This window comes from Lutra lutra, chromosome 13 (assembly GCF_902655055.1).
Source record: "Lutra lutra chromosome 13, mLutLut1.2, whole genome shotgun sequence".
NCBI classification, from domain to species: Eukaryota; Metazoa; Chordata; class Mammalia; order Carnivora; family Mustelidae; genus Lutra; species Lutra lutra.
Window position 1 is genome coordinate 49762678 of NC_062290.1, and position 13739 is coordinate 49776416.

Here is a 13739-nt window from a genome sequence, read left to right on the forward strand (position 1 = left end):
CCCCAGGGGTACAGGTCTGTGAATCGCCAGGTTTACACACTTCACAGCACTCACCATAGCACATACCCTCCCCAATATCCATAACCCCACCCCCCCTCTCCCAACCCCCCTCCCCCCATCAAACCTTAGTTTGTTTTGTGAGATTAAGAGTCACTTATGGTTTGTCTCCCTCCCAATCCCATCTTGTTACATTTATTCTTCTCCTACCCCCTTAACCCCCCATGTTGCATCTCCTCTCCCTCATAGGTGACTTTTAAAATCATAGTATTAACTGAAATCCTCTAGAAAAAATAGCTATTATTTATTCAGCACCTACCAAATACCAAATACTGTTGTAAGTGATGTACATGCATTAATTTATTTATTTAATAGTCATAATAATCCAACAAGGTAAGAAATATTACATTATATCAGTTTTACTGATGGGGAAAAGAGGCAAAGAGCAGTTAAATAATTGCTCAGTTAAATACCTACTCAGTGAAAAAGTCAACATGTGATGGTAAGTAATTTGGCCCCAGATTCTAGGCACTAGAACGCAGAGAAAAAACGAGGGTATAGGATTCAGTTCTAAAGCAATTTAACAGTTCGTGGTCAAATCAAAGGAGCTGCGGTCTGCAAGAGAACTGAGGAGGGGCAGTTGTTGGGGAGGGAGGAGTCTAATTGACCATGAGTTGTGGATGCCTAGAGAAGTAAGTCAATAAGTAAGAGGTTAATGCATCAAATGTTACAAGAGCACCCGTTTTGGCACTAGATATGTTAAAATTGGAACAATGCAAAGAAGATGAGACATTATCCTTGAACAAAGGTGATATACAAATCTGTGAAGTGGTCCATGTGTTTTTGTGGGCCCATATCTCACACTTTACAGAAATATAAAATTTATGTGGGTTAAAGATTTAAGTCTGAAATTCAAACTTTAAATCTTTTAGAAGAAAATATAAGAGAATGTATGATGAGCTGGGATTGAGAAAGAATTTCTTAAATAAAAATAGCCAAGGGGCGCCTGGGTAGCTCAGTGGGTCAAAGCCTCTGCCTTCGGCTCCGGTCATGATCTCAGGGTCCTGGGATCCAGCCCCGCTTCGGGCTCTCTGCTCAGCAGGGAGCCTGCTTCCCCCTCTCTCTCTGCCTGCCTCTCTGCCTACTTGTGATCTCTCTCTGTGTGTGAAATAAATTAAAAAAAAAAATAGCCAATACTTATTAAGTACTTAAAATGTTAAGTGTGGTTACAATAATTTAAACATATTAACACATTTAATCCTCACAACAATCCTATAAGATTATCCCTACTTTACAGATGAGGCAACTGAAGCATATAAGGCTTAGTACCCGGGTTGTACAGCTGGTAAAACATGGAACCAAACCCAGGCTAGCAGAAGAACTCTGCAAACCATGCACTTTAAATGCCATGCCTGATGTAGTCCAAGATAAGATACAAGTACACATTCCATTAAGCAAAGTATTAATAGACTTTAGTACATTTAATTGAAAATTTTTTTATCAAAAGTTATCATAGACGAAAGACAAACTGCCTACTGAGAGTGTATGTCTATAACACAGGTAACCAATTATTGACTAGTCTCCAGAATATATAGACAGCCCTTAAAAAGATCAATAAGAAAAAGACAAAGAATTTCACAGAAAAAAGGGCCAGAGGCCTAAACAGGCATATTCACAGAGAGAGAACGTAAGTCATCTATCAACTAAAAGTTATTCAATCTCCTTAATAATTACGGACATGCCCATTATAGTCATTTGGTCACATAAGTAACCCTTTGATACTTAGTAGGTTGGCAAACATAAAAACATCTGGTAATAATAAGCTTCGGTGAGAGTATGGAACTGTTTATACTGTTCATGGAATGCAAACGATTACGATTCCTTAGGAAGACAATTTGGTGTTACCCAGTAAAATTGAAGATGCGTACCATCTAGGCCCCATTAATATCTCTGGTAAGTATTTGATCTAGAAATACTCTCATGCATGTTTATCAGAAGACATGTCTGAAATGTTTATAGCAGATTTAAAAAATTAAAAAAAAAATCAAAGAAATAGAACCTGGAAATAGCCCAAGTACTCACTGATATGGGAATAATGAAATGAATTGTGATGTATTCATACAATGGAAGGTTTCTCATTGCCACGGTTGTTGCTGTTGTTGCATAGTTATTGTTCTGTTTCGCTTTGTTGTTTTCAGATGCGAAGTATAAGAAAATGCTAGCATGCTGGTGCAAATAATTGAAAAGAAAGTGCTGAATTGGTGATACAGAGTAGAGGGAAAAGAAGAGTAGAAATAAAGCCCTTAAGAAGGCAAGAGGAAATAAGATTAAAAGCTCACATGCACGTTGGACATCGGAGCAGGCAGATGGGACATAGGTAGGTGGATACCTCTGCGAGTTGTGAATGAGGTGGCGAGACGGTGAGGTGGCTCCTCTGTTTGGATGTTTTTTTCTATGATGTTTGAAGTCAAGTCATCGTATGGGGACACTGCAGGAAGACAGATTGTTGAAAAATTGAGGAAGGAGGGGAAGTGTAAAAGAAAATTCCCAGAGAATTGGAAAATGGGTAAGACAATTGTCAAGATATTAACACTCCCAAATAAAAGAGAAACACAATGCTCAGAAAGATAAAATAAATTCAAATGAAGTCCCCTGGCTAGGCAGTGACAAGGCTCGGCTTCTTACACAGGTCTCTGTCTCAGCTCTGGTATATTTTCTCAACTCCAGAGAGGCTGAAATTTGCTTCTTTTTTGGATCCTAATGATCCTTGGAATTTCTGGGTGAATTGGAATTGTTTCAAAGGTCCAATCTGCTCCAGGCACTATTAGGGAAATCAGATACCTGTTGTTGAAAGTAGACTGCCTTGGTATTTTTATTTGGCTTATTTTAAGAGTACAGTTTCAAGCACTCAGCACTCGTTAGTGCTTGTTCAAGGATTTTAATTTTCATTCATGCCTTCATTTGAAATATTGAGTGCCTACTATGTGCTCTAAAGCAACCATGTGCCATTATATATTTATAAGCACCTCTATGTGCTTTTAATATTTATTCATTGAAAACATTGGGCATCCTAGTGTAGGTGGAGAAAAACAGGTAATTATGCAAATGGTGGCAATTTCTATGGAGATAAATGAAGCAGAGTAAGGGGTTGAGGGAGAGATTAATGTCTTATATTGGCCTGCTGAGGGAACAGGCTTCAGAGGAGAATGGGAGGAGAAAGATTATACATTGTGGGTGTGGGTACCTGCGAATCTTTACAGAAATTTTACTATAAATGAGAGTGAAACGGATAAATAGTTGGAAAGAATATGGAAATCAAGAAAGAGTTTGTTTCATTTTTTTCAGGTGGGAGAATATGATGGTTAATTTTATGTATCAACTTGATTGGGCCATGGGCTGCCCAATATTTGTTTAAACATTATTTTGGGTGTAACTGTGAAGATGTTTCTGGATGAGATGAGAATTTCTACCTATAGACTAAGTAAAGCAGATTGTTCTCCCCAATGTGGGAGGGTCTCATTCAACCCAGTGAAGACCTGAAAAGAACAAACACTGTGCTAGGGAGACTTCATTGTCTTTCTGCCTGCCTATCTTTTTTTTTTTTTTTTTTAAGATTTCATTTATTTATTTGATAGACGGAGATTACAAGTAGTCAGAGAGGCAGGCAGAGAGAGAGGAGGAAGCAGGCTCCCCGCTGAGCAGAGAGGCCAATGCGGGGCTCTATTGATTGATCCCAGGACCCTGAGACCATGACCTGAGACCATGACCTGAGCCGAAGGCAGAGGCTTTACCCACCGAGCCACGCAGGTGCCCCTCTGCCTGCCTATCTTTAAGCCTTGACATCATTCTTCTTCTGCCTTTGGACCTGACTTAGAGTAGAATTTATATCATTGGTTCTCCTGGGTCTCAAGCTTGTCAAATAGGTCTTGGGATATCCCAGCCTCTGTAATCCTGTGAGCCAATCCCTTATAATAAATCTCTTTATTTAAATAAGTTGGAGTGCTCTAGTAGAGAGGGGAAAGTGATGATTTTGGAAACAGACAATTGCTGGTTTAATATTCTTGATTCATAGAGAAGGAGTGGGATTTGGTGAACAAATGGAGATATTACATACAGATGGTTCATAAAAAATAGTAAGGAAGAACAGGTTCAGATACAGGTTGGTATATGTTTGTGGATGTCTTAGTGTATGCCTGTGGAAGTTGTTTGATTGCCTCCGTTTTCTCAATGGACTAGGAAGCAAGTTCCACAGCTGTGAGTGAAAGGGAGATATGGGTGTGGAAAATTTGATAACAGGGACGCAGGTATTTAGTTGAAAACTAAATAATTGTAAAGGAAAGAATATACTAGCAAATAATGCCTTAGATAAAGTAACTTTCTATAAACTCTAAAGTCTGATTTTTGTCTCTTCAGCTTCCTCATCAATATTAAAATCGAAAAAAACATTAAAATCTTATTGTAAATGAAAAAAATTGTACTTTACCCTATATGTAGTGTGGATAATAAGCTCTAAGTATTGAAAAGGCTAGTGGGGAGTCCTTGAGTAACCCACAAAGAGATCCCTCTCCCCTGAATATGTTCATTTTAGACAGAGATTGACTTTGTACTTGGAAATTAGACTATGAGACTTGATATATGTTCAGTTTTTTCTTTAAAGATTTTATTTATTTATTTGTCATAGAGAGAGAAGCGAGAGCGAGCACAGGCAGACAGAGTGGCAGGCAGAGGCAAAGGGAGAAGCAGGCTCCCTGCCAAGCAAGGAGCCCGATGCGGGACTCGATCCCAGGACGCTGGGATCATGACCTGAGCGGAAGGCAGCTGCCCAACCAACTGAGCCACCCAGGCGTCCCTGTTCAGTTTTTTTTTTTTTTTAAAGGAAGCTCAAGCATGTGCTTTCCATCTTTCTCTAAAGTGGGGAAATGGTTTAACATTTATTTATGTGCAAATATTACTCTTACAATCTTAGAGTGTTGTGGAAACCTTGGTTTATCTACCACATCCCTTTCATTTGCCCATGGGTGGCTTTACCTTCTGTTTAGTCAACATTTCCAAGGATCCCTGCTCTTTCCAGATGGACGGTAACCTGTTTTTTGCATTGATCTCCAACTTTGACCCATGTACCTGTCTTCTTGACAAAAAGGTAGACCAGCATATAATAAAGTATTCATACTGAAACACACAATCCTGAGTTTTAACATTTTTAAAGACTGAAATTTTAACTTCCTTGGTGCTAAGGTATGGGGAGAATCAGGTGCTGAATCGTAACTAGGTAGAAATAAATAGAAATGGATAAATCTAGGTGGAGAAATCAAACCACCCATGGGGATTGCCAGAAATAGTTTGGGGAGTTTAATTTTTTTTTCTTCTACTTCTGTGTTACCCACCCCCCCCAACCTTTGTCTATAAGATTAAGATTGGAAATTTGAGCACAAAGAGCTGTTTGCCACAGTTTTACTGTGAGTTTTGCTCATTCAGGTGAATCTTCTAATCCAAAATAAACTTTCAGTCTTTTATTAATTTCTAGTAGCATCATTCTTAAAACCAAGCCGAAAATAATGTCGAAAGACATTAGCTTAATTTGAAAAGTACTTTGCTGTAAGTAGATTTTGTTCCAATGACATAGTCATTGATTTTTTTTTTTTAACTTGTTCTTTTCTGGTGTATGTGTGTTTGATTAGCAATTGTAGTGTTATTTTTGCTTGGTGGAGGCTTCTCTGGATTATGAGCTGTTTTTTGTATGTGATTATAGATGTTTTTGTGACACATTTATGTAAAAAAGAGACATATAAATACCACCCAGGAAATCTGTGACAACAGCACCTCAGAGTTATTTGTTGTTGTTGTTGTTGTTGATATTTAATTTTATTTTGCATATATATTATTTATGAAAACTTTATAAATCCTACCAAAACACGTGATAGCAGAATTGGAAATGGCATCACAAGAAGAATTGCCTGGTGAGGATCAAAAGGCTTTGTGGCCTGTTTTATAAATGTGCCTTTTTGTTGTTTACTTTATAAATCATGTATGTAGAAAGAAGAAAAAGAGTGATTTATTAAATGTTTATGAGAAACTCTAGTACACCCTGTTTTTAAAGTGCAAGGAACAGACAATTAGCTCAGGGATTTGTCATTCAGGTTATTGATCACAATGGGAGTCTAAATGGAGGGAAAACGTGAATTTCTCCTCAAGTCAACAGTCAGTGTAGAGATGAAATAACCCTAATTTTGAATTCCTTTTCCTTTCTCAAAAGTTTATTATCACTCAGCTTGCAGCACCGAGACCTTTAGCCTTTGACCAAGAGAGAGAAGAATTTCTGAAGGGGGCTATATTTATCCCCTTTTATCAGTTTCCTTAAGGAAGGAAGACATGTTTTTGTCTCTTCTTGCTTAAGAAAAGGCTGGCACAGTGCTATAGATCTTGTTTGCTGTGAGAGAAGAATAACTATATCAATTTGATTGAAGGTGTCAGAAATGTTTTGGGAAACAGCAGAAGCAGAGATCTGAGGTGGGAAAGGTTTGACATATAGCAACAGCCTTGCCTGCTTTGTTTGTGTTTTGATTTAATGCACCCACTGGGTTTTTAAGCGTATTATGCTAGAAGAGTGAATTGCTTATTTGCAAAGCTGGCCAGAGTGTGTTTTGTGGACATTTGTCCTTGTTTTACCTCCATGTTTAAATAAATAAATAAATGTAATTTTGAGATTTTTGTGAAGGGTCTGGTAGTCTTTTCCCCCTGACTGAAAATGGTAAGCATTTTATGGGCTTTGCTCAGCTGGATAAAAATGAGAGGAAGGAGTGTTTTAGTTAACAGATTGTCTTAGTAAAAAAGTGTCCTTTACCCACAGAGCTTCTCTGTTGTATGCGTGGTTGCTGCTGGAAATATTTGCGTTTTAATGGAAACAAATAGCTAAATATCGCACCTCCAGCTAAAGAAAGTGAAAAACACCCATAATTATCCTTATATTCTTAATTTTTTCATTTGTTTACGTTTGTGCATTTTGATGAGACACTTCACTTTCCGGTGACTTAGTTTTCATATTCACATAGTGGGGTCCATAATATGCTTTTATAACCCTGCTGCGAGGATCAATGAGGTCCGTGTACATGAAGGGGCTTAATAAATAGTATGTGATTTGAGCTTTCTGGATGAAAGGTGCTACGTGAGTACAAAGTAGAACAGCCTCCCACAGGTAATGCCTTTGCCTGGATAACTCTGATTATAGGCTTTCTTTATCTCTTCAAAGCAGAGATTTTCTCCTTGATTCCTTCCTATATCTTTGTTGCAGAAGCTAAGATGCTTATTTACTTGGTACCGTTTCTTTTTGAGCATGCACACACCAATCAAGGAACACACTTGCAAAAAGATTTGTTTACTTAGTGCACACACGGTCAATCACATACATGCAAAGAGGAAAAAGGAACAGTATGAAAGGAATGTTCACATCGTGTCAAGCCAGATGGCTCTCAGAACCTCTGCCATCTCAGGTGGAATAGAATTTTAGAATACAGATTTTCAAGTAAAGCCATTGTATTCCAAGAACACTGAATAAAGTATTTTTTAGAGTTATTTACATTTCCTGTGCTGCTCTAGATGAAATTGATAACAAGAAATAATTGTAGGGGCGCCTGGGTGGCTCAGTTGGTTAAACATCTTCCTTTGGCTCAGGTCACTATGAAGGGTCCTGGGATTTAGCCCCATGTTGTTTCTCTGCTCAGTGGGGAGTCTGCTTCTCCTTCTCCCTCTGCCCTTCTTATGTGTGCACATACGTTCTCTCTCTCTCTCTCTCTCTCTCTCACTTTCTTGCTGTCTCTCTCAAATAAATAAATAAAATCTTAAAAAAAAGAAATAATTTTATACAACACTTTAAAGTGTTTACAAAACATTTTCACAGACATTATTTACTTTGTTCCTCACAGCAATCTTGTGAGACAGGAAGAACCTGTGTGCTCGGAAAAGTTCTGTAACTTGTCAAAAACTACCCTGCTGTTAAGTGGCAGTATGTAATTTACAACAAACTTCTCCAGTGCTTTTCCCCATTTCCTGGGATGGCAAGTGGGTTTCATCAGACATTTCATATCTTATTAGTAAGTAGTGGTTCTCTGCAGTGCTGTGTTCTGTATCTGTTATCAGAGGGAAAGAGTGCCATAATTGACTAGTGATGTCTGTTCTGGATGTGCGTAGAGAGCAAGGTCATGAGTGACATATATCTGCCAACTCAGAAATGTGCTGTAATGTGGGTGCTATGAACTGAAAGTTTGTGTGGGCCTTTCTCACCCACTCATATATTGAAATCTAATTTTCTTTTTAAGATTTATCTGTTTATTTGTGTGTGTGTGAGAGAGAGAGAGAGAGAGAGAGAGAGAACGCACGTGCACAAGCCCATGCTCAAGTAGGGGGAGGAGCAGAGGGAGAGGGAGAGAGAATTTCAACTAGACTCCAGGCTGAGCATGGAGCTGACAGGGCATTTGATCTCATCTCCCTGAGATCATCACCTGAGATGACATCAGGAGTTGGATGCTTTACTGACTGAACCACCAGGTACCCAGAAATCTAATTCTTAATGTGATGGTATTGGAGGTGGAGCCTTTGGGAGATGATAATTGGGTCAAGAGAGTAGAGCCCTCATGAATGGGATTAGTACGCTTAGAAGAAGAGGCCAGAGCTGAAGCTTGCTCTTTCAACCATGTGAGGACCACACAAGAAGATGGCCCTCTCTCTAAAAGGAAAGAGGTCATTCACCAGAACCAGACCTTACTGGGCACCTTGATCTTAGACTTTCAGCCTCCAGACTGTGTGAAATACGTTCTGTTACTTATAAGTCACAAATCCATGGCACTTTGTTTTAGCAGCCTGAATTGACTAGGCCAGTTAGCTGTTTTTAATCTCTTTTGAGTAATGAATTAGTCCCTGTAGTTCTCAAGTAAAAGAAGTATTTGAGAAATTTTACCAAGGGTGTGGACTGGGCCTGTTAGTCAGCCACAGCATGCAAATATATCTGCCTAATCTGGAAGAATTTAATTGAACTACTCTTTTACCTAGATTTCTGATGTTGACATGTGGCAGATAATCATGATATAGGTATACATTTTTTTGAACTTTCTCTCAGTCTGTTGTTTATTTATTTATTATCACAAAACCTTCTTTTATCCTTAAAAACTCTTACAGAGCTTGGGTTACGTGAAATCTACTTAGAAAAACTGATGCATGGAAATGAGAATATAAAAGCACTGGGTAACAAACTGCTTTCTAAATATTGGTTGGTAAAATGAAGGAGAAAGAAGGGGAGATGATTTGAAATAGAAGTAATATGGCAGGGAATCTTCTTAGTTTCCTGACATTATATCAGATGGGTGACAGTCTGTCTTCAGTTTTGTAAGGATTACATTGATTGCCGAAGTAAGTTATTTTAGGAGGGCATTAATATTATGGTAAATAATTTAGGCCTATCAACCACAGGAAGTATCCTATCTTGAAAGACACATCAGAAGACATGTCTTTTGGCTTTTAAGAAAATGATATAAGACTCATGCAGTTAAAATTATTTTTGAAGCTGACTATCCCTAGGTGCATAACTGTACTGATATTTTCCCATCAGTTTGCAGACAATTGGCCCACTTTGGTGATGAGTCATTCAGTTTCACTTTCAATCTTGGCATTGAAAAATACATAGATAACTCTAGTGTGAAAAAAGATATTTCCATATTCTTACCTTAAAATTAGATTTGGAACTATATGACCTGCTCTTTTGTTTCTTTTACCAGAAGGTTTTTGCAATGAAATTTTTATAAAATTGTTCTAATACATTTTTATAGTTGGGAAGGGCCATTTTAAAATATGAATCAGAATTCATCACTGTGTGATTGGCTTCCAAATTTGTATCTTCTGCCAGATACCTCCTTTGAGTTCTAGAGCATATATACTGATACAAAAGGAGATTTCGGGTGGATGTCATTACGGATACTTGCTAATTCTTGACCCTGCTATAACAACCCATCACTATGCTCCATGATTTTACTTCTTAAACATCTCTAAAATCTGACTGTGTCACTCTGGGTCCGCTATTATAAATGTTAGGGTTAACATTAAACCAAGCTACTAATCTCTCTCTGGACTTTTGATGATGTCATAACTGATTTTCCTATATCTCTTGCCCTTCTCCTATTCACTGTCCAGATGAGCTTTTGAAATGAAGCTGCTATAGATCCTTCTCCGCAACACTAGAGGGTAAGGCCACTTTTATTTCTATAAACAAATCGAAGCTGCTCACAGACCCAGTCACCTAGGGCCCTGGAAAATTCAGTCTCAGGTCGTACAGTAGATTTAGATCAGGGAGGCCTGAGTCAGACTCCTCTAGCTCAAGTACTGAATTTATAAGCCAGGTGGTATTGAGCAAATTATATCTTAAAGCCTCCTGCTCTTCCCTCATGTGTAAAATAGGGACAACAGTAGTCTTTAGCTTACACATGGTTGTCAGTATCCAATGAGAAAATCCTCATAAAGATATTAGCACAGTCTTAGGTATGAGGTAGTGAAGATCACACTCAAGTCTGCCAAGGACAGTCCTCTCTGCCTGCCCCCAACCCTCAGAGCCTCAAGTGCCTGGCCACACCCACAGGAACTCTCACTGTGGTTTTTCTGGTCATGATTTATATGGTCCACCTTTGGTAGGCATCCTACTTTGCAAAATTGAGACCCGGGATTCTGCCATAATGCAAACGCTATACACCTCTACCCCTAATTTCATCCCTTCTCTCAGTCTGATACTATATAATGGACCTGATTATAGAGTCAGAGAGTGGGGAATAGGCAAGGAGTTAGAGATAAAATCACTACTTAGCCCTTGGATAAATAGTCCTAGATATTCTTTCCTTATGTTAGATGGAACAGGGAAGCTAAGTTTTATTTTTTTCCTTAATAACCTCTTGTTATCCCCCACTCAATTCTTATTATGTCATGCACCCTGACTCCACATCCTTTAAGGCCAAGATCCATCCAGGCACAGAGCCCATGCTTATGCTATTTCCATGTTCTTCCTCTCTTTCTTTGCCTGCTGAATTTCTACTTGTTTATTTATTTATTTATTTATTAAAAAAATTATTTATTTATTTGACAGAGAGAGAGAGATGGCAAGTGAGGGACTGCAAGCAGGGGGAGTGGGAGAAGCAGGCTTCCCTCTGAGCAGGGAGCCCAATGTGGGACTCGATCCCAGGACCCTGGGATCATGACCTGAGCCAAAGTTAGATGCTTAGCTACTGAGCCACCAGGTGCCCCTCTACTGGTTCTTTATATCTCAGATCAAACTTTCTCAGTTTTCTCTGATGCACCAGGGGAGGACAAATATACCTGTTTGCCACAGATTTTGTGTTTCCATGTATTCCTCCACTCAGTCCTCATCAGTTTGTAATGATCTTTTTAATGTGCATATGCTAACTCTCTCCCACCAGACTGAAAGCCCTAGGTGCGTAGAAACCATATCTGTAAGGACAGAAATTTGTGGAATTCACAGGGTGTTGGCATGTAGTATTAATAAATATTTGTTGTCTGACCGAATAGGTAATTTTTCATAAACACTGAGAATTTATATTGTCTGTCGTACCCTACTGCCTTTTAACATTTATTTTTACTTTTAAGATTTTTAAATCTGCAAAGGACAACAAATATACAATAGCATATTCTTAATTATGTTACAGCTGAAGAATAATTTTCATGTTTGGATTTTCCTATTGCTGCCATTGACCAAGCATAGGAGTTAGTTATTACTGCTTTATGTTGTCTGCATTGTTTATTGCAAACTACTGATATTTAGGATTAATCTTTTGATAAAACATTATAAGGTTACATATCAATTCACAAGGGCACACATACACAAATATAAATACTTCCTTTATTTTTTTACAATGACATTAACTATGGATTCTCCAAATCTTCTTTCTTCTATTTTTCCTTCTCTTGCCTCCCTTCCTTCCTCTCCCTCTCTCTCCCTCCCATTTCTCCCTCAGTCCCACCCTTAATACATGCCTCCTGATCTGAAATTTTAACTGTAGGAAATAATGGAAGCATCTACCCATAGGTGGCCTGGTTAGCTTGAAGTTAAGATACATGCAATTTTGGGGCGCCTGGGTGGCTCAGTGGGTTAAGCCGCTGCCTTCGGCTCAGGTCATGATCTCAGGGTCCTGGGATCGAGGCCCACATCGGGCTCTCTGCTCAGCAGGGAGCCTGCTTCCCTCTCTCTCTCTCTCTCTCTGCCTGCCTCTCTCTCTGCTTGTGATCTCTCTCTGTCAAGTAAATGAATGGAATCTTTAAAAAAAAAAAGATACATGCAATTTTGAAATATTCTCTTTAAACTTCCGGCTCTCCATTGTGATTTAAAAATTTGCATTATCATTTTAAAGGATTAATTTTATTTGGCAGTTCTTCCAGGATTCTGCTCTTAAAATCACTTTGGGAATTAACAAGTGCATTTGTTTTCCAAATCTGCTCAACTCTGCACCTTCAGCTCCAAAGCGCTCAGAGCTGGCTTCCCTCATTCTCTGCTTGCCACCTCAGTTAACTCAGAGGAGGAATAAGTCCTCAATAGACTATTAAAAAGTCTGCTCAGAGATCTCTCCTTTTCTCTTCTGGGGGGAGAATTTCTTTTGACAAATTTGGCATAAGTGTTATCAGTCAGTTAATACTTCATAAAACATGGATTGGAATAAAATTAACCTTCACCGTACTGGCAAATCAGTTGCACTTCTGCTAATTAGGATTCAGTGTGTGTGAGAATCTTATTGGAGACTGAATACATCTGTGCATTGTGTAGTTAATCTGATTGTTCCTAGCCCACTCTACTCAGTAGCATCAGTATAACCCACAGAGCTAAGTCTGGGTAATATGTGGGTCTTACCTTCCATCAATGCTAAGAAGGAATCTGTAGTTACTGTGGGATGAGGTGGTGTTGGAAGTAATTACCATCCTGCTTAACCTCTCAAGTATTCAAAAGATTGCTTAACCCTCTGATAGGTTGCCAAACTTTAATGTAAGGTGCTACTTTTAAAATATCAGTTCTGTTGTCTTACATGTAGAAGTACCAGAGAGACGTAAGGAATGGGAGGAAAAGAAGAAAAATAAAATCACTCTTATGCTACTGCTCTAATACATCTGGTATTGTTTTGATGTGCACTCTTCTAAGTTATGTCTACGTGTATTTTTAAATAGCTGTATTTACAAATTTGTACACTAATTTTTCTTTGATAACATTTCAGAAATGCTCCTACATTATAATTTAGAGGTCTTAAAGTATCAATATTAGATTATCTAGCTAATAGCTATGGCATAATTTGCCTACACATGTCCTATTGTTGGACATTTGGGCTGCATGCAACTATTCAACATTTTAAATAACATTGTAATGAATAGTTTCGTGAATAATTTGATTTATTTTCTTAAAAGAGATTCACAAAGTGGTATTATCTCTGCTTGACTTATGAAGGGTTGAGGTTAGTAATATTTTTCTTCTTCTTGACTTGCCATGGAGTCTTAGAAGGAGAAAACTGTGAGCTTACATGATAATTCTTTAAGAACTTACTTTAACTGGATAGTTTCAAATACCCTTTCAATTGTGTTTCTTATTTTCCCTTCTTGGAACAAGGTAAATCAATTTCATCTGTAAAACTATCAATGGCAATAGCTGCAAATCCATACCGAGTATTTCTGCCAATATGCCAAGCCCTTCATTACATTGTTAGTCAATCCTTAAG

At 38.3% G+C, this 13739-nt stretch overlaps 1 non-coding gene across 1 annotated transcript; it reads left to right on the top strand.

Annotated features, from left to right (window-relative positions):
- The first annotated feature begins 735 nt into the window (after positions 1-735).
- Positions 736-840, top strand: LOC125084160 (U6 spliceosomal RNA). The gene has a single exon (XR_007122517.1). It is a non-coding gene; the product is annotated as a U6 spliceosomal RNA (small nuclear RNA).
- Positions 841-13739: the final 12899 nt, after the last annotated feature.